Source organism: Lissotriton helveticus, chromosome 6 (genome assembly GCF_964261635.1).
Source record: "Lissotriton helveticus chromosome 6, aLisHel1.1, whole genome shotgun sequence".
In the NCBI taxonomy this organism is placed as follows: Eukaryota; Metazoa; Chordata; class Amphibia; order Caudata; family Salamandridae; genus Lissotriton; species Lissotriton helveticus.
The window spans coordinates 1,044,725,708-1,044,747,752 of record NC_136067.1 but is presented as its reverse complement, the minus strand read 5'-3'; positions in this window follow the sequence as shown (position 1 = coordinate 1,044,747,752).

The window sequence follows — 22,045 nt, the reverse complement described above, 5'->3', positions numbered from 1 at the left end:
AATTGGTCTCAGTCTTTCTTTGATGAAAATAGGTATAGTGCCTCCCGTATTGCTGTCTGGGATAGTTTCAAAGCAGGTTTTAGGGGGGAGACAATCAGTTACAATGCCCGTAAGTCGAAAGAAGTGAAGGAAGAGAGGAAACGCTTGCTGGGAAAATTAGCAGAAGCAGAGGAACAACATAGGAGGGACGTGTGTCAGGGGAATTCGGGTATGCAGAGTTTGGACCGGTTGAATAGCTTAAAGGCCGAAATACAGAGGCAATTGGCCAAGAAAGCTGCGGCAGAATATCAAACGCAAAGAGCAAGGGTGTATGAAACCGGGAAAAAGGCAGGTAGGGAATTGGCTTTACGTATAAGGCAGGCTACATCTAAGAATACTATTACTGAAATTAAAGAGGGGGATAAAATCTATAACAAACCAGTTGAAATCCTTGATGTTTTTAGAAGATTTTATCAAGATCTGTATAAGGAAACACCGGATATGGATGGTCCGGGTGTAAATTGGCCGGAAAGTGGTGTTAAGCTCACATCCATTGAAAGGGAAACCCTAGAACAGGGCATTACCATGGACGAATTGTCAGAAGTATTACAAGATCTAGCAGCGGGCAAGGCAGCAGGGCCAGATGCTATACCCCTGGAGGTATATAAACATCTGAAAAAAGAAACGTCACCTCTTCTTCTTGATTTATTTAATGGGGTTATCAATACAGGAGTTATACCGGAGTCTTGGACCAAAACTAATATCGTGGTATTCCACAAGAAAGGTAAACCGGAACAGATCCCAGGCTCCTATAGGCCAATATCGTTAATAAATAGCGATAATAAATTATATGCAAAAATTATGGCGACACGTCTGGGGAGGATTATTGGGACCCTAGTATCTCCCTGGCAGCATGGTTTTGTTCCAGGTAGGGGTACAACTGACCATATAAAAAGAGCTATCACATTATTTGACATCCATGCTGCCGGGGAGGGGGGGGGCCGCAATGGTCCTCTTCGACGCTGAAAAAGCCTTCGACCGGGTCAGGTGGAGCTTTTTGTGGAGAGTGATGGGAGATAGAGGATTTGGTCCCAGATTCCTACAGGCAATTCAGGCCATGTATTTTAATCCCACTGCAAGTATCCAGCTTATGGGCGAGAGTTCAGGACAGATTCATATAACAAGGGGCACGAGACAAGGGTGTCCGTGCTCACCTATTCTCTTCGCGCTGTATATAGACCCCCTAATAACCCTTATAATGAATAATAACAGAATCAAGCCAATTACTATCAATGGATTTCACACTAAAGTCCTTGCATATGCGGACGATTTAGCTATAACTACCACGGATCCTGACAGCGCCATGAGGGAAATAGTTAGTATCACCTCCAACTTCGGGAAATTGTCTGGATATCGTCTAAATGTGGCAAAAAACGCAAGTACTATGCTCTCGAAATATAGTCAAGCGCGATGATAGATATGTTGACTCAGTAGTGTATCTGGGAATAATAATTAATGCTCACCCAAGAGATATTATCAAAGACAACTTCATACCGCTATTGGCAAAAATGAAACAAGATTTAAAAAGGATAGATACGCTCCGTTTGTCAATAATAGGCAGGGCCAACGTTATTAAAAGGACAATGTTCCCGAAAATTTTATATAAATTTAGGTCCATCCCATTCAAGATAGACGACTCATTGATCAAGGAAATGGAGGCAGTTTTTATGAATTTCGTTTGGCAATATGGCAAAGTGAGGAGATCAAGCAAACTCATGTCTCTTCCCCAGGAAAGGGGTGGGCTGGGAATACCAAATCTGAGGTTTTATAACTGGTCCTGTTTGCTCACAGATATGGCTTTACTTTTCTTTCCTAACGATACTACGCATACTCAGGGAGATATCCCCTACTTCTTTCAGCTGGCCCTTGGGAGGGAAGCGCATGGGGTATTGTTAAGGAGATATGATAAACGCTTTTTTAAGATATCAGGCTATAAAATACTGGAAGACGCCTGGGGGCTATGGTCTTCTGTACAGAAAAATCAAGGGATCCCAAGGTACAATCAATATACTCTAATCTGGAATTCAGGACTATTCCCGCATCTAAGTAGCGATGGTTCATGGAGACATTGGGAAAAACAGGGAATAACTACATTAGGCCAAGTAATGATAAAGGATGTATGTAGGCCCCTAGAACTTCTGAGGTCACGCTATTCACTTCAAGGGTGCCAAGAGTTTAAATATATACAGTTGGTTAATACAATAAAATCAAAAAGACCCTGTATAAATATATCCAAAAGATGTGCATTACTAGATTATATGAAGGGGGGTGGCCTTAAAATCAGGTTACTTCTGGAAGTATTTCCTGATGATATGGTTAAGACAGAGACAGCCTGGGCCTCAAAACTAGGGGATCCGGATATCGATCTGGATAAAGCCCTACTAATGGATAAAAGATTTTTGCGATCCTCAAATTTAAGAGCACAGCATTTTAAGACGCTTTTTAACTTATACTACACACCGGCAAAATTATTTGATGGGGCAAGAGGGTGGATAACAACTGCCCAAGGTGTGGGAACGGGCCAGCCGATGTTGTACATATGTTTTCAAGCTGTGGGAAATTAGGTCCCATCAAGAAGGAAATCGCAGCTTTTTTAGAGGGGCTGCTAGCTGTCAAAATAGACCTATCCCCGACACTTTTAATAATTGGTTGTGATGCTAAACTGGTTTTAACTACAGAGTGTGAGGCGCTTATTTTTATAGCAGCAGCGGTCTTGAGAATTTTAATTGCTGCTGCTTGGAAGGATGCCGAGGCCCCAACTTTTCAAATGTGGATCTGCAGGATGCTAGGGATTCATAATATCGAGTCAGAACTGTATGCCTTGAAGGGATTTAAATCTAGGGAAATGGGGACACAAGTCTGGGCGCCAGTGGCTACGTGGCGGCTGTCAAGATCGGGGGCCCTATAAATGTCCGCGATGCTCTCCTGACCGTTTCTCGTTTCACGATTATCGCTCTTTTAATCTCTGTTTTTATATGTAACATCCTCTTTTCCTGATATTTTAAGCGCCCCTTGCCCTTATTGTATGTATATATATATATTTATATATTTATTTATATATATTCATTCTCTGTTTCTGTACATTTCATGTTTTGATGTATATTAAATTGTCATGAACTTTCAATAAAAAAAAAAAAAAAAAAAAAAAAAAAGAAGATAGATCATCAATTATTTTTCAGGAAACTCCATCTGCATTATTTTTCAAAGATCATCCCTATCAAGGTCTTACTGATGTGACAGGCCTTCACCTCTGTTGACACTTTGTCCACATGTCAGAACAGATAAAGTTAAATCTTTTGAAAAATGTATCCTGAGAGAAGTTGACTGTTATTGCAGAATATAAGTACACTCAGTTCAATGCCAGTAAAACTGAAAGAGATGCATTTAAAAACCTGAGCCCCACTATCACAGCAAAAGACAAAGGTGGAAAGATCATTATTTCGAATTCTTCTTACTAAAATAATGAGTTTTCTGTCAATTATCTGTCCTCCAACATTATAATAAAATTAGTGGTGACCCGACCAATGACATTTCTCTCAACGTTAAAGCCATTCCAAAGAGGGCTCAAAGAACACGTACTTGAGCCATAATAAATACCTTATCCTCAGCAAATGCATATCCATGATTCAGGTTATCTAAATCTTATCATACAAGTGCATAAAAACGTAAAAAACCCTCAAGTTAGATGTTGTCATTTGTGGCTGTATCCTAGAGCCCATTAATCAATACATTAATGTATTTCTTAAACTGATTGTCTAACCTATTGTTAGGTTTGAAATTCCTATTCTGCAACGCACTTGTTTCATACTATATTAGGTTAGCAGTGTGTGGCTAAACGTACGCTATTTGTATTCATGTTTTGCAACCCACTGAGTTATCCCTGTGAAGTGCAAAGCTTCAGTTAGCAAGTTTGACTACATTTTGTATTTGGAATCCCTATTTAGACTGCTTAGGTTATGCCCGAACAAGGCCTTATTATTCAGTATTGCTTGTCTCAGCAGAACACTGTACTTTGTTATTATTTTCTCTCCTGTTCAAGGTTGCTTCTTGACTCACTAATGAATAGGGCATTCTGCCCTCGCATACCTTTCCGAGTGTTTAGTTTCAGCTCCCACGTTAGGAAACGCTGAGATCCAGCGCCATAGCCTTGAATCACAGATAACATGTACCTATCTGGCAGGTGGTAGCTCATCCTACTGTGCATCTTTGTTCATGTTCGGCCCATGCAGGTAGTTTTCCAATGTGGGCGTGGTTGGAGGCTGCTCTGGAGAAATGATTACTCACTGTGGACCGTTGGGGGGTCAGTCCTTCAGCAGACATCTTAGGGTGCAGGTCAGGATGGATTCCTCTACAGAGCATTGCTAATAAAATGTATATTTGTATTCTCTACTGTCTGACCGACTCATCATTCTTGGGGAGGCATAGCAGGTGGTTGTAAGTAACCCGGGTGGTCCCTAAGGGCCACTTCCTTCACTACTAAGGTTTTATATTCATGACAACACAGATTTCATTACCACTGTTAACAGTTGTGACTTGACAAACGAAATTCTTGATATACAATCACTTCGTACTAATATTCACCAAAGAGATGGTATCAGGGTGATCTCTCAAGTCCTTAATACTCATCCTACCCCCTTTCAGGTACTGACTGATTTTTTTGTAATAATTGTGTAAGTGCATCTTGACAAAACCGTTTCCAATTCTAAAGACATTTGCGTTAACAGACAAATGGCCTGATTTGACTCAAGAATTAACAACAAGAGAGGAAGGGCGTGAGCGAGCACTCCTGTGCCCCTGTCAATATATAATGAACAACTAAGGAGTGATTAAGCAAACTAAATTAATATTATAAGAAACAAAGGATTTTATATTGTTAAATCATGAGGGTATTGGTGCCTTATCTACAGTGAATCAAAAGAGAAAAATCTTTCTCTTTTAATGAAGGACCCTCACTCACCACTAGTTGGTGACATGCTTCATCATTGGGTCCCCGCTGGGGTGGCCGAATGCCCCCCCAGCATGCTACAACGCCTGAATTACAGCGGAGCTGGATGGTGATGTGTGCAACAGTGTACAAACAAAGTGTGTGAAAACTACTGTGAGTGCAATATTAAAAATACATGTTGAAGCCTATACAAAAATCTTTAATAAAGGCCAACAGGTAATAGTTTAAAAACAGAGTGATTGGACAAAACTAGGTTCTATTTAGGAAACCTGTGTCCTATGGATAAAACAAGTGGTCAACATGTTTCTGCTGTTCAATTTTGCAACTTTAGCTCAGCATTCGTCAGGACCTAAGAAAATAAAGGATAGTCCTCCGGTGGTATGCGCGCGCTAAGGCGCACCCTCCCGTGAGGCTCACAATGTAAAAAAATTCAAATATTATGTATTTACTCATGGTTAGTACCCGTGGGAGCTCACTGTAATTCACAGGAGCTGAAAAAACTTGTAGAAAAAACAAAACACAAACAAGGCATAAAATAACACATATCCTCAATGATCCGGGATGTGGCCTGTTATATTTTACCAGACATTCAAAATGCCTCTATTTCTGTTATTTATACCTTGGAAAAACATGTCTCTGTCTGTAACAGAGTAGACAAAAAGTAAGCAGTGGGCCCTGTCTTAGAGCATGTGTCTACCTTGAGTCATAAAAGTCGCTAAATTCACAGCACTCAATGAACATAGGCAGGAAATAGCAGTAAGTGCCTGCTTAACACAGCAGCTATTTCGCCAACTGTGTTGATTAAAATCGAAGTAGCAATAGTAACTCGTATCAAAACAAATCCTTATTGATATATTAGTAGAAAGACAGGAAAAAAACCCTCGAGTATTCAGTGGTATGGTAAAATAGGACCGTGGACTTACATTTCAAGAGAACATTACTCTCTCCATGGGTCGAGACAGAGCGGGAAACCTTCACGCAGTCCCGATCTTAAAAAGAGGCAGGAGAGTGTTGGGAATTAGGGAGGATTGCCTCCTTCTTTGGGTCCTTCTTTCCTTCCCTTTGCTAGTCCTCTCTCTGTGTGCATGCAGTGACACGCCCCTTTTTTCCTTCTCCCCTCCTCACATGACGTTATTTAATGGAGCCTAGCTGGTCATTCAATACTTGGTTTCTAATAACGGTCACGTTGTTTTTTGGGTCCCTCCCTTTCGTGTTACCAGCGTTTGGATTTCCTGCCGAGCTTCGAGTGGAGTGAAATTGGGCCGTTTTCGGATTGCGCTAAGCGAGGCTTCGCTTCTATGCGCACTGGATGGATTCTTTTGGTGAGAAGTCATTGGTAACCAGTGTTAGGGGATAACGCGAGCTTACCTTGGAACTTGTGGAGGTCTGTGCGCGGCTGCGTGCAGGCTGAAGATCCCCGTCTGAGACCGTACTTCCGCGTGTTGACTATCCTATCCGCATCGTTGTGGGATTTTGGGACACATTCACAACTGGGGTTTGTCGAGTATTCTTTTTCTTTTTTGTGGCCACAGTATCGGGTTTTTGAGAATTTGAGGCTTCAATACGTACCCCGCTTGGAGGATTAAGGTTTTTTTTATGTCTGAAGACTTTTTTTTCTCCCCTCATTATACGTAAGAGAAATTACGGGACACCATTCCCTTGGATGGCTGTGTTGGTTTCAGCTTCTCTTACTGCTGCTTACGGAGTCTCTGTATGAGGACTGTTGAATCCCTCACTGGGTAAGAAAGGAGAAGGGGTTGTTTGTCTTATGCAAAGGTGGCATGTGCATAGAGAAAGGAGACATCTATGTGTATGTTGTTTGTTGAACTTTGTTTTGTAGTGTGGGAAGTCAGACAATTGTCGATATTGAGACAGAGAGAAGCTGGAGCAGTCTTGGGTCCTCTGAAGCCATTCCCTCCCCCTTGTTTTTCTTTTACCCTTCCTTCTCCCCTGGTTCATGCTGTAGTAGGTTGTTGTTCAATATCTGGCCTGCTGCAGTCTGTGCGGGGAAGAGAGTTGGGAATATCTTCGCTCCTGCAGCGTGGTTCCTAGTGGGTGACAACTCTGACAGAAAACCAAGCCCATGAAATGTTACGCTGCCCGAGCGAGGATGGACATTGATAAGTCAGATAGTGGTCAGGAGGAAAGGGTCCCCTCTATGCAGGAACTTATGGGGGCCATTACAGCACTGCAGACGCAGTTGCAGGATTTAAAACAGGAGAACCAGAGGTTACGCCAGGAATTAAGTACGGCCAGATCAAGGGACCAGGGAGGTTGGGGGATGGGTAAATCTGTGCTTCAACCTGCCACATTCCAGTATGACAGGGGAGCGGGAAGTAGTAGCGCCCCTATGACTGTAAATGTCACGACTCCTACTCCTGTTCCTTTGGCTGTCCCAGAGCGTTTCACAGGCGATTCCAATAAATATGCAGTGTTTATGAACCAGTGCCATCTTCACTTTATGTGTAGACCCGCTGCTTTTCCAAATGACTCCGCAAAGGTAGTGTTTGTGATTTCTTATTTAGCCGGGACTGCTGCTACATGGGCTGTACCCTTGGTTGACAATGACGACCCTGTGTTGTATAACTATAATTCCTTTAAGGAACAAATGCGGAGTCTTTTTGCCAAACATGCGTTTATGCAAGCTAGTGACGCTGAGCTGCTAAAACTGAGACAGGGTAAACAAGATTTGTTAACCTATGTGTCTACCTTCAATAGATTGGTGTCAGAGACACATTGGCCAGCAGATAAGAGAGCCTCGTTGTTCTATCAGGGGTTATGCGAAGAATTAAAGGATGTGGTTTCCCAGGTGGTTAACCCTCCTGAAGATTGCACGGAGTTTATCGACTTGGTCGTGAAGTTGAATCATAGGTTGTTGGAGAGACGGGGGAAAAGAAATAGATTCCCTGTGTCTCGGTCCATACCAGTGAGGAGTGAGTTACGAGGCTCCGGAGAACAGAGACAGGTACCTGAACCAATGGAAATAGGTGGAGTAAAGGGACCCCTGAGTTCTGTCGAGAAGGACAGGCGACGTTTAAACAACCTGTGTTTATACTGTGGACAAGGAGGACATTATGCTAGGGAATGTCCTGTGAAACCCTCTTCCCTTCCTTCACGTAAGGCTGTGGCTTGTGTAAAAACTCCTGAGGCGGTGGCAACGGATTCCGAGGTCGTTACTCCTTATCAGATATCTGGGATAGTGAAGAGGGTGCCTAAACATTTTAACATCACAGTATGTTTGGTTATTTCCAACAGTCACAGGGCTCCGGTTTCTGCATTACTGGATTCTGGTGCCACTGGGAATTTCATGGATATTAAGTTAGCTGAGAAGATGTGTGTTCCATGGGTTTATAAGGAACAGCCAGAGCCTGTGCGAGCCATAGATGGCACTGAGTTATCCTCTGGGACTATTACACGGCAGAAGGAACCTCTGTGTATGATTTGTGACAATGGGCATTCAGAGGAAATAGGATTTGATTTAATCGATGCTCCTTCCTTTGGTGTTGTGTTGGGTGTACCTTGGTTGCAGACACACAATCCTAAAATAGACTGGATTAGGCGAACAGTAACTCTTGACACTGTTCATTGTTTACAGAGTTGCTACAAGGTTGCCACGAATTGGATAACCCCGTTGACTTGTGCAGTGGGGGCGGGTGGAGGAGAAGAAGAGATCAAGGTTCCTAAACCATATTCTGCTTTTAGTGATGTGTTTGATAAGGGGAAAGCACGAGATCTCCCCCCTCACCGCTCCTTTGATTGTCGAATCGATCTGGTACCTGGTGCATCTTTACCTTGTTGTCGTATTTATGCTCTGTCTGGCCCAGAAGAACAACATCTGAAAGAGTATATCGATGAGATGTTGGCGAAAGGGTATATTCGTCCCTCCTCTTCCTCTGTGTCTTCGGCTATATTTTTTATCCCGAAGAAGGAGGGCGGTCTTCGAGCATGTGTGGACTACAGGGCGCTTAATAAGGGTACTATTAAGAACAAGTACCCTCTTACCTTAATACCCGTGTTACTGGATCAACTGAAGCATGCAACGGTCTTTACCAAACTTGACCTCAGAGGCGCGTACCATCTTATCCGTGTCCGTGAAGGCGATGAATGGAAAACTGCCTTCCAGACCAAATTCGGCCTCTATGAGTATTGCGTTATGCCTTTCGGGCTCTGTAACGCCCCGGCTGCTTTTCAGTTTTTTATTAACGAGGTGTTAAGGGACTATCTTGATTTGAGCGTCATTGTTTACATTGACGACATCCTCATTTTTTCCAACTCTGTTGCGGAACACGAAGTACATGTTGTTCAGGTTTTGCAACGACTGAAAGAACGCCAGTTGTATGTGAGATTAGAGAAATGTTGTTTCCACACTTCCAGGGTTGAGTTTCTGGGGTTCATAGTATCCGCAAAAGGGATCATGATGGATCCTAAGAAAATTGAGGCTATTACATCTTGGCCGCCCCCGACATGCGTGCGAGACATTCAAGTATTGCTCGGTTTCGCCAATTTCTATCGGCGTTTTATATCGCACTTCTCGGATATTGTGGCCCCCCTAACGGTGTTGTTGAGAAAGGGAGTACCCTTTGTTTGGTCGGATCTTGCCCAAACCGCCTTGGATCTGTTGATCGAAAGGTTTACTTCGGCTCCTGTTTTGGTTCATCCAGACCCGACATTGCCGTTTTTTGTTGAAGCCGATGCTTCATTGTGTGCAGTAGGGGGGGTATTGTCGCAGAGAGATGTGGAGACGGGTTTCATGCATCCCATTGCTTTTTTTTCAAAGACTTTGCTGCCGGCCGAACGGAATTATACCGTGGCTGAACGAGAGCTGTTGGCCATAAAACTCTCGTTTGAGGAATGGCGTCATCATTTATGGGGAGCTCGGCATCCTATCACGATCTTCACGGATCATAAGAACTTGGAGTTCTTTCGTTCTGCACGGGCTTTGACCCCTCGACAGATGCGCTGGGTTTCTTTTTTTAATGAGTATGATTTCATCATTACTTATAGGCCAGCGGCTCAGCAGTTGAAGTCGGATGCGTTATCTCGTATTCATGTGAACCATACAGATCTTGCGGCAGAGAAGGAGAGAGGGTCTTTCATAGCCCAGGACAGGATTGTAGGAAGCATTTCTACTGCAGACTTCTTGACTTCGGTGCGACAGAAGATGGGTGAAATAGACCTCACACCTTGGCTATCCCAACCCTTGTTTTCCATGAAAGATGGCCTGCTGTACCACGAGGACAAATTGTTTATCCCCCCTGAACTTCGGGAAATGGTACTGGTGTGGTGTCATTCATCTTCTTTAGTAGGCCATCCAGGGATGAATAAAACAAAGGAGTTCTGTCTGAGGTGGTTTTGGTGGGAGTCTTTGGCACGAGATGTGCAGTCCTTTGTTGCGGCCTGTCCCATATGTGCAATAAATAAACCTACCCATACTAGGCCTTCTGGGTTATTGCACCCCTTGCCAGTTCCTCCTGCGCCTTGGCATACGATAAGTATGGATTTTGTGACTGATTTGCCATCAGAATCAGGATTTACAGTTATACTTGTCGTGGCCGATTCTTTTATGAAGATGGCACATTTTGTCCCTTTAGCTAAGCTACCTACAGCTAGGGAATTGGCTCTGATTTTTGTGTCTTCTGTGGTGCGGTTGCACGGTTTGCCTTGTGCTATTGTGTCTGACCGTGGTGCCCAGTTCATTTCACATTTCTGGACTGAGTTGTGTACTGCATTACGGATTAACCTATGTTGATCATCTGCATATCATCCACAATCGGATGGTCAAACCGAGCGCACCAATCAGACCATGGAGCAATACCTGAGGTGTCTTGTAACATCATTGACATGTAGTTGGGTTATGGCTCTTCCGTTAGCGGAATTCGCATACAACAACAGTGTGCATTCCGCTGTGGTCATGACCCCTTTTTTTGTTCCATGGGATTTCATCCTAGAGCAGTTCCTATTCAACCCTCGGGCCAGGTACCGGCTGTGACTGTTTTGGGGCTTTCATTAATTCAAATATGGAACAGGGTGAAAGAACAGCTAGAACAAGCTAAGGATGACATGAAGAAACAGGCGGATAGACACAGGGTGCCAGCTCCTAGCTACCAGGTTGGGGACAGGGAGTGGTTATCCACGAGAAATCTGAGGATAGGAGGTTCTAGGAAACTGCAGCCTAGATATGTGGGTCCTTTTCCTATCGTTAAGCTGGTGAATCCTGTGGCGATGAAAGTGGGGTTACCGGATGAGTACGGAGTTCATCCAGTATTCCATACTTCTCTGTTGAAACCATATACAGCGACTACCCAGGTTTTGCCCCCTCCTCCCCCTGTGGTGGTTGGTGAGGATGAGGAATTCGAGGATAACGCTATCCTGGATTCTAGGAGAAGGGGTAGGAAGTTTATGAACCTAATTGATTGGAAGGGTTACCCCCCTGAAGAGCGCTCTTGGGAGGCCGCCGGAGGAGTTCACGCTCCTCGGTTGGTGAGGTTGTTCCATTTGCGCCATCCATCTAAGCCTCGTCCGGTAGGGAGGCCTTTGAGGGGAGGTACTGTTGGGAATTAGGGAGGATTGCCTCCTTCTTTGGGTCCTTGTTTCCTTCCCTTTGCTAGTCCTCTCTCTGTGTGCATGCAGTGACACGCCCCTTTTTTCCTTCTCCCCTCCTCACATGACGTTATTTAATGGAGCCTAGCTGGTCATTCAATGCTTGGTTTCTAATAACGGTCATGTTGTTTTTTGGGTCCCTCCCCTTCGTGTTACCAGCGTTTGGATTTCCTGCCGAGCTTCGAGTGGAGTGAAATTGGGCCGTTTTCGGATTGCGCTAAGCGAGGCTTCGCTTCTATGCGCACTGGATGGATTCTTTTGGTGAGAAGTCATTGGTAAACAGTGTTAGGGGATAGCGCAAGCTTACCTTGGAACTTGTGGAGGTCTGTGCGCAGCTGCGTGCAGGCTGAAGATCCCCGTCTGAGACCGTACTTCCGCGTGTTGACTATCTTATCCGCATCGTTGTGGGATTTTGGGACACATTCACGAACAGTCAGACAGCTGGGGTTTGTCGAGTATTCTTTTTCTTTTTTGTGGCCACAGTATCGGGTTTTTGGGAATTTGAGGCTTCAATACGTACCCCGCTTGGAGGATTAAGGTTTTTTTTTTTATGTCTGAAGACTTTTTTTCTCCCCTCATTATACGTAAGAGAAATTACGGGACACCATTCCCTTGGATGGCTGTGTTGGTTTCAGCTTCTCTTACTGCTGCTTACGGAGTCTCTGTATAAGGACTGTTGAATCCCTCACTGGGTAAGAAAGGAGAAGGGGTTTTTGTCTTATGCAAATGTGGCATGTGCATAGAGAAAGGAGACATCTATGTGTATGTTGTTTGTTGATCTTTGTTTTGTTTCTTCTCTCCCCTCTGTAGTGTGGGAAGTCAGACAATTGTCGATATTGAGACAGAGAGAAGCTGGAGCAGTCTTGGGTCCTCTGAAGCCATTCCCTCCCCCTTGTTTTTCTTTTACCCTTCCTTCTCCCCTGGTTCATGCTGTAGTAGGTTGTTGTTCAATATCTGGCCTGCTGCAGTCTGTGCGGGGAAGAGAGTTGGGAATATCTTCGCTCCTGAAGCATGGTTCCTAGTGGGTGACAACTCTGACAGAGAGAATAACATTTAACCCTCATGCGGTAAATGTTCCCATTAGAGCACTGCTTCTCTCAATCTATGCTTGTCTTGTCACTTACTTCAGTAACTGCAACTCCCCACTCGGTACCTACGTTCGTGGTCCTTGTCCGCCCGAAAATGAAGGCGCCATTCATAAACATAGTTTATAGTTCCACCTCCAGGGTCCCGATCACGTGAACAACGTGATCGTACGTAGCCGTGGTCGGGCTATTTTTTAAAGGGCAAGTACAAGAATTGGTATTACCAATGCAGGGTTCGAAACTGCAGTTCGATAAAAAATGAAGTTAATGTTCGAGTGATGTTTAGCACTCAGAAAAAGGCTTGAAATGTAAAGTGGCTCAGAGAATACTCGATTTGATAAAGAGCTGGCCAATAAACGTCTCAAATGATTTCAGGAGTGGACACCAATCTGCCTCAGATTTTAAAAGGAATTCATTGGGCGATTTTGGATTGGATGGATATCGGAAGCATAATGGCATAAGTCACAGTAGGATCGTATTGAGTGTAGGCGAGTTGGCAAAATGTTGTTCTCATATTTCCTACAAATCTGAGCGAGAGACCATAAATATGGGTGTGCCAATCAGAGGTTACTCATTCATTAACAGTAATCAGAAAAGTTAAAATGAGAGGATAAAGGCGTGAAACTACATCGAGAATGCAATCAGTAAGAGCTATCAGCAAGGGTTGCTTTCATGATTCATGGGCTATATGCCCTGGTTAGCAACGCCTTATAGTGCCCCAGGGGATCTCATCGTTAAGCCCATTTTTATTTGTGGCTAAACGATAAATCCAGCGTTGCTCTTTTTCGAACAACGCTGTCTCAGAGCTAAGCATGGGCGTAAAATCCGCTCCGCTCGCGGATTTTTCGGATTTTCGGCAAATTCGCAATCCGCGAACTCGCGCGAATTTGTCGAAAATCCGTGAATCCGCTCGCGGCGGATTTTTTGCTTGGTTGCGGCGCGCGGCGTGGTGCACGGCGTTCACTTTCCGTCACTAAGCGCTTGCCGAGTTGTTTTTCTCGATCAAAGTTTGCGAGTGCCGCGCCATTTTAGATCTTGCTGCGTTACGCAAACAAGATGGCTGCGCCCGTGTACGACCGCTAGGGTAACTTGGCAAACGTATAGCTACAAGCGCCTCGCGAACACGCACAAAATCACGCGAACATACACGTCGCAAAGAAAAATTTCGTGTATTCGCAAGCATTCGCGGCTTCCGAAATCGATCTCGCACGGATTTGCGCCCCAAAAAATGCGTGAAATTGCAGAAAAAACGATTTTTGCTAAACTGAAAGCAATGAGCAGGTGCAAAAGTTCAAACTTAACATTAGTAACATTCACTCTAGTGCTTCCTGAGGGGCCCCTCCAGAGTTTGCAACTATTCTATGACCCTGCTATGACCCAAACAGCAGGCTCATAGAATAGCTACAAGTAGACCATAAAGGTCCTGTGAAAAAAAATTGCACTGCAACAGAAAGCAAATTACAGATAAGGAAGGAAGCAGGTGCCAGCCAGACTGGAACTTTCAAAATAACTGACACATTAATCAACCCCAAATTAATTCATGGCAGTTGAAGTAGGGGAGGTGTGCTTGCTTTTTTCAACCCCCATAAACTACAGTGATAAATAAACCTAATGGGTGGCAGTGAGGATGTACCAGAGGGTGGCATGGGTGTCCCAGAGGGTGGCAGTGGTGAAACAGAGGGTGCTGTGAACCTGTGATGATAAACCAGACGTAGAAACAACATAGTCGCGGCCGTTGCGAGCCGAAAAGTAAGTTTGCAATTGCGAAATTGTCCCAAAATCCGCGCGAACGCTCGCCAACACAAAAAACGGGAAAATCCGCAAATCCGCAAGAGTTCGCGTATTGTCGCGGATTGCGAATCCGTAAATACGCAAATTCGCGTACGCGAGATCCGCTAGATCCGCCCATGATTCTAGATGTTCAAGAATTGTCCAGCTTAGATCATTGGGAGTATGGTTTTTCTCCAGGAAGTGAGCAGTCAGCTTGGTTGTGGCTCTGTGGCAACGGATATTGCTGCGATGTTCGTATATCCTTGTCTTAATGTGTTGTGTGGTCATACCCACATACTGAAGCTTACATCAACATGTTATTAAATAAACAACATTGGTGGTATTGCAGTTTGTATGACTGCGCTGTTCCCATCGGGTGCCATCAGTCGAATTCAATATTTTCGTGGCAGTTGTAAGATGGCAAATATTACAATTTCCGCATGGGAAATGTCCCGTAACTGACGGAAGGCCCCAAGCGTTAAGGACACTGGTTTCACGTTTGGTTGCTGCCAGGGACCTTGGACGTGTGTGTACTAGGTGGTCCTTAAGGCTTGTGGCTCTCTTATAAGAAAACAGGGGTTTCTCCCATTTATTTAGATGGCTGCCTAGTATTCTCCAGTTCTTTGCAATACATTTACTGACTGCATTGGAAAGAGGATTGTATGTATTCACGCACGTCAAGGGGATCTCTTTGTTGTCAGGCTCAGGGTAATCATCCAAAAGTATGTCGCGCTGTTGGTTTCTAGCTCTTTTTTGACTTTTATCAATGATACCTCTAGGATACCCTCTCTGTGTCAACTTCTTGGTCAAGTCAACTGCTTGTTGTTTATAGTCAGACAAACTACTACAATTACGTCATATCCGAAGATACTGCCCATACGGGAGATTTTCCCGTAGGGACCTCGGATGATAACTCGAGAAGTGTAGTAAGTTGTTTTTTGCAGTTGGCTTGTAAAAGGTTTTCGTCTCTAATTACATCCTTCCGGGTGATGGTAACATCCAGGAAGGTGATTTGATCCTCTGCCTATTCATGTGTAAATTTGAGGTGGCTATCGCATGTGTTGACCCAGGTAAAAAAATGTGTCAATAGGCTCTCCTCGCCTTTCCAGATCACCAGCACATCATCTATATAGCGCTGCCACAAGATGATATTGGCTGCATATGGATTCAACGGGTTCAGTATGTGATTGCATTCGAAATTGAACACATAAAGGCCTGCCACCGATGGGGCAAATGTGCAGCCCATCGAGGTGCCTGTTGCCTGGAGGAAGATCTTACCCTCGTATTCAAAATAATTGCGGGAGGGTGCGCCTTAGCGCGCGCATACCACCGGAGGACTATCCTTTATTTCCTTAGGTCCTGACGAATGCTGAGCTAAAGTTGCAAAATTGAACAGCAGAAACATGTTGACCACTTGTTTTATCCATAGGACACAGGTTTCCTAAATAGAACCTAGTTTTGTCCAATCACTCTGTTTTTAAACTATTACATGTTGGCCTTTATTAAAGATTTTTGTATAGGCTTCAACATATATTTTTAATATTGCACTCACAGTAGTTTTCACACACTTTGTTTGTACACTGTTGCACACATCACCATCCAGCTCCGCTGCAATTCAGGCGTTGTAGCACGCTGGGGGGGCATTCGGCCACCCCAGCGGGGACCCAATGATGAAGCATGTCACCAACTAGTGGTGAGTGAGGGTCCTTCTTTAAAAGAGAAAGATTTTTCTCTTTTGATTCACTGTAGATAAGGCACCAATACCCTCATGATTTAACAATATAAAATCCTTTGTTTCTTATAATATTTATTTAGTTTGCTTAATCACTGATTTTGACTCAGCCAGACAGAATTAACTCTGTCAGAGAAATGGGGGAAAGTACTCAATAGCCCTGACAGAGTACCTGCCAACCACATTTAAAGATGTTTGCCAGCCCAACGGCCTCCACATGTGGGAGTTGTCTGATATGTGGGTGCTTGGGAGTGTGATCGGTGTGGTAGTCCTATTGGCGTATGAAAGTGATGGGTCCTTGAATCGTGATGTTTATAAATGTAGGTTTGTATTGTCTTGGGCCCACAGCTGACAATGTGAATGGTTTTCTGTGTGTAACACATATAACGCATGTGAATGGACTGTAAAATGCGTGGTGCCTTGCCTTGGCTTTACAACTCATGAGGTGCAAGTCAGTGGTTCTCTGATATGATGTTGAAAATTATGAACAATTAGTTTTCCAGATTTTATTTTGGAAAGTCATTGCTGAATAAACACACCTCAAGCAAGTCAATACACATACTGGCTACCAGCCACTGACCAGTCCACATGCACTGCCAGCCAAGTGCCTGTCTAAACACACCAGCAGCCAAGTGCTAGTCCATGCACACTACCAGTCAAATGCTAGTCTTTGCACACTGCCAGCAAAGTGCCAATCCACTAACACATCAGCCAAGCGTCATTCCACGCACACTATCAGGCAAGCATCAGTCCGCATAGACCGCCAGCTAAGTCCTTGTCCACACACACCAACAGCTAAATGCCAGTCAATGTGCACCTCCAGTGAAGCACCAATCCACGCACACCGCCAGCCAAGTGCCAATCCAGTCACTCTGCCAGCCAAGCACCAGTCCACACACACCACTAGACAAGCACTAGTCCACACACACCACCAGGTAAGCATCAGCCCACACAGACTGCCAGCCAAGAGCTAGTCCACACACACCGCCAGCCAAAGTTGAGTCCACGCACATAGCAAGGAAGAGCCAGTCCACACACACCCTCATTCAACAGTCAGTCCATGCACACTGCCAGGCAAGCATCAGTCCACACACACTGTCTTGCAAGCACCAGTCCACATTCACCGCCAGCCAAGCGCTAGTCCACACACACCACCATCACTTTGTTTTCTTTCATTATTTTTATGCTTCCCTGGGGGCATGACGGCATTCCCAGGGGTAAAACATATTTTGTAAACAAAGTATGCCAATTATCATGTGGGCCGACCCCCAAACTCTGGTCCCTGGTGGCCTAGTTGCATTCCTGTGTGTGGATCGCACCACAAGCATGATCCACACACAGGAACAGGTTTGTGAGAGGTATCACTGAAATAGGGAGTCTCTCCCCTTTCCAACTATCCCTCCCACAATCATGGGGAGGAATCCTAATGGGAGGCCACCTCACCGGACGTATCAGCATCGCACTTACCTGCCTGCTTTTGCACTCTGTGGGTGTTTGTGATGTCAACGTGCCTCTCAGCGATTCCACGCCTTCCTCGTCTTTTTGCTTTCAAAACTAACCCTCCGGAGGGGGCGTGGCTAGCAGCCGGCGATGGCGGCAGCTTAGAAGGAGAGCTCCGTGATTGAAGCGGCTCCCAGAGAAATCCGTCCATTTATCCTTCAACAGAAATTCCCAGGCGGGACGGCAACGAAGCCCAGGACCGGGCGGCAGTAATTCAGACCAGCGGGACCTCAATCCGAGGTCGGGAAGAGCAATTTTGGCAGTACCCCGTGTGGGCCTGTGTGCAACGTCCAGGCCGGGGAACAGAGTGCGCTTCAGACCTGGCAGGAAGCGGCCCGTCTCGGGCAGAGAGTCACCGGAAGTGCCCGGCCGCGGACAGCGACGGCAGAAAAGAAACCGGGGCATCCAGCCAATACCACCGGACTTCAGGAACCCGGAGTGCGTGCCTGGGGGCCCATCAGAGGTGAGGGGGAGACAGACCCGGACGGCCGGCAGGGACGGAGAATGGCGCTCAGTGCGGGGACATCGGGACTAGTGACCGCCATCTTGGGTCACTGTAAAGCCCTGCTTCAGCCGCTGCAGACCCGGCGCGGCAGCCAGAGCGCTGGGACAGGCGGCGGAGGAACCCGCGCTGCCTAATTGACCGCGCTGTAGCTCCTGGGCCCCCCCCGCTGACCAAGGGCGCACTGAGAGGCGGGAAGCCCGGGTGCACAATAGACCTGAGGACGCCCCCACCCAGAGCGGGCACTGAGAGCGGATGAGCATCCACGCGGGGCAATCACCCTAAATCTAGTCAGTTCTGTCTGGCAGTGTCACGGGCCCCACGTCAGCACCAGGGGAACCAGGCGGTAGATCCGACGGCCACAGGACAAGGACGGCGCACGTGGAATTGGAGGGGAGCAGAGGACGCTCCTCCAGGGCGAAAACAATCTCTTGCCTGCACCACGAAAGAATCTGAGACTCGGCTGGCAACCTCACCCCACCGAACTTGCAAGGGCACCACCAGACTACGGAGACCCTGTCATACCTGCTGTCGTCACTGGCCGCAGGAACCTCAAACAACTCTCAGGGGGTACACCCAACCCCTAAATACAGCGTGGGCCACTGGACTGTCCCCGGTAGCTGTCTGGGGAAGGGAAGATTGGAACGACCCCAGAGGAACCAGGGGGGAAACGCGAACACAAAGTTAGACCGGCCCAGGAGACACCGGATACAATCACTTTTGGCGAGACCCGCACCCAAGATGGCCGGCAAGGGGCCGAAAAACGTGGCGGCGCAGTCGCGCCTGGACCGGTTTGCATACGAACAGCCCGGCTCTCCCTCACCGGACGCCAAATCACAATCGGGCAAGGCGGCCGAAGCGACCGGTGGCAAGAAGGCGACCATAGACGACGTCATGCGGGCCCTCACGCAGGTGCAAGCCACGGTGGGGTCGATCTCAGCCGAAATCACACTTATAAGGGCGGACTTTCATAAGATGGCAGAGAAGGTGAATAATATGGAGGTGGTGACCAAATCCCTGGTTGAAGACGTGTCGGAGCTGCAGATTAGTATGGAGCGCATCTCAAAAGAAAATAAGGAACTGCGCGACAAGCTCGATGACCAGGAAGGGCGCTCGAGGCGGAACAACATCCGTATAATAGGTGTGCCGGAATCGGAAGACACGAGGGCGATGGACCTATATGTGGAGAACCTAATCAAGGAGACCCTAAAGCCCAAAGGACTCTCCGCCTTCTTCACAGTGGAAAGGGCACACCGGGTCCCGGGGGGACGCCATAAGACGGGCGCTAACCCCAGACCGATCATAGCGAGGCTCTTCAATTTCAGGGATCGGGACGCCATCCTACAGGCGGCAAGGAACTCGCCCCCTATTAAGATCCAAAATGCTACACTGGCGTTCTTTCCGGACTACACAGCCGAGGTTGCACGGAGGAGAAGAACCTTTTTCGAAGTCAAAAAAGAACTGAGAGCCAGGGAAATCCCGTATTCAATGCTTTTTCCGGCCAAGCTTAGGGTCGTGGCAGACAACAAAACTTGGTTTTTTGATTCCCCGGAAGTGGCGCAGGAATGGCTAGAGGGATGGAGGACGGCGGGCCTCCCTCGTCGCTCCAACAGGCAGAACAAACACCGTAATGCTGGATCCCGACAGGGCTCCCAAACCAATGACGAGGATGCAGAGATACATTCCCCTTTGGCTGAACATCATGTGAGGAAAGTGCCGACGGAGAACAATGAGTCACTGCGAATGTCTGGTTGAACTGATGATGACGACGACCGGCAAGGCCGCCTTGGACACTGGGCGGAGGGGCCTCCGCAGCTGAGGAAGGGGGCCGCTGACCACGGAGAATCCTTCACCCCAGCGAGCAAGTACTATATTATGGGTTGGGATCAGGCACTCTGCTGAGTTGGGGGGGCGGGCAGTTTCGAGTCCGTTAAGCAGGGGGGCAGGGAGGGGGGGAGTTGGGGGTAGGATGGGGTTTTGGTTCTTAGTTGGTACACAGGGACATGACAGCTACGATGGGGCACACGAGCGTAGAATGGTAGTGTCGCGATACAGCGCACAGGCTCACTTCACAGGCTTCCTGGTCCTCCACGCGCGCAAATTTTCCGTCCGCACACCCGAACATGATGGGGGGGGGGCACTAATATAGGGCAGGCATCCCCGTTAAGCCTCATGTCCTGGAACGTGAGGGGTCTGGGAGAACAAATTAAACGGGGGCTGGTCCTGCAGAGTATGAAAAGGTTGACTCCCGACTTGGTCCTACTACAGGAAACACACCTCACCGGCACAGCCACACGGGCCCTAGATAGGAAAGGCTACAGCATGGTGGTCCACTCCGAGTTTACGAGAGGGTCTCGGGGCACAGGGATATTAATGCATCGTTCGTCCAGGTTCATAACCCAATCAGTTAACATTGACACTCAGGGGCGCTTCGCGGCGATACATGGGCAGTGGGAGGGAAAGCCGCTTAACGTGGTCTCGGTGTACATCCCGCCGGCACTGCACACCATAGCTCTCCCGGAACTGGGGAAATTTTTGTTAAACCTTCCAGAAGGGGATCTTATCGTGGGAGGTGATTTCAATGCAGTGACACACGACTCCCTAGACCGCCACCCAATGCGTACACAAACACCGGGGCCCTCCAGATTACATGACTTCATGGAAGCGCAGGGTTTAGTAGATGTATGGAGGCGGTTCCACCCAGAAGACCGGCAGTACACATATTACTCGGCAGTTCACGACAGCCTATCGAGGATTGACTATTTCCTGACGTTGGGGGGGGGGGCGCCTCAATTTCACTGACTCTCAGATCAGACCGCGAGGGGTCTCCGATCACTCCCCGCTGACACTGACTCTGTCCAGTCAGGAACGAACCCATAGACGAGTTTACCCTATCTACCCGGGTTACCTCAGGGAACCGGGCATAGCCAGGGCTTTGAAGAGAGGTACGCGATCTTACCTCACCGAAAATGCAGGATCGGTGGCGTCACTTACAATCCTGTGGGAGGCCTACAAGACGGTTCTTCGCGGGCAGGCGATCTCAGTAATCACACAGCACAAGCGCACACAGCGTCAGGAACTGCTAGATCTAGAGGAACAACTTGACAAGGCAACACAGGACCACGAGGGGAACCCGACTGGGGACACCAAACACACGCTCCAACTGTGCCAGCAGCGTCACACCGACTTTCTACGCCGCAGGGTGAGGGACAGTATGTCAGCAACTACTAGTAGGGTGTACGACGTAGGAGATAAAGCAGGGAGGCTCCTGGCGTGGTTGGAGAAGACACGGGGAGGCCAGAGGGCCATACAGCAACTGAAGGACCCTAGTGGTGAGATACATACCAGTCCGGGCCGAATAGTAGAACTCCTGGCAGACCATTTCCACTCCGTATACTCCCCGGAGTATGAGGTCACACGAGAGATGGCGGAGGGCTCTCTCATAGGAGTGCCGACCCGCACTCTCCCACTAGACCAACGGGACGAGCTCGACTCCGACCTGAAGGCTGAAGAAATACAGTTAGCCATAGCAGCATTACACCCAGGGAAAGCGCTAGGCCCCAATGGTGTGCCGATAGAATGGTACAAACTCATGTCCGAAATGCTGTCCACACCATTGCTCCATATGTTCCGGGAGTGTCAGGAACAGGGGCGACTGCCTCCTGATCAGCGCACGGCCACAATCATCGCAATACCTAAGCCCGGCAAACCCCCTGAAGAGTGCGGATCATACCGCCCGATCTCCCTCCTCAACGCCGAGAGTAAAATTCTGGCAAAACTGTTGGCCACCAGGCTACTGCCCCATCTGGCGCACCTGATACACCCGGACCAGTCGGGCTTTATGCCACACTGGAGTACGGCGCTGAATTTGC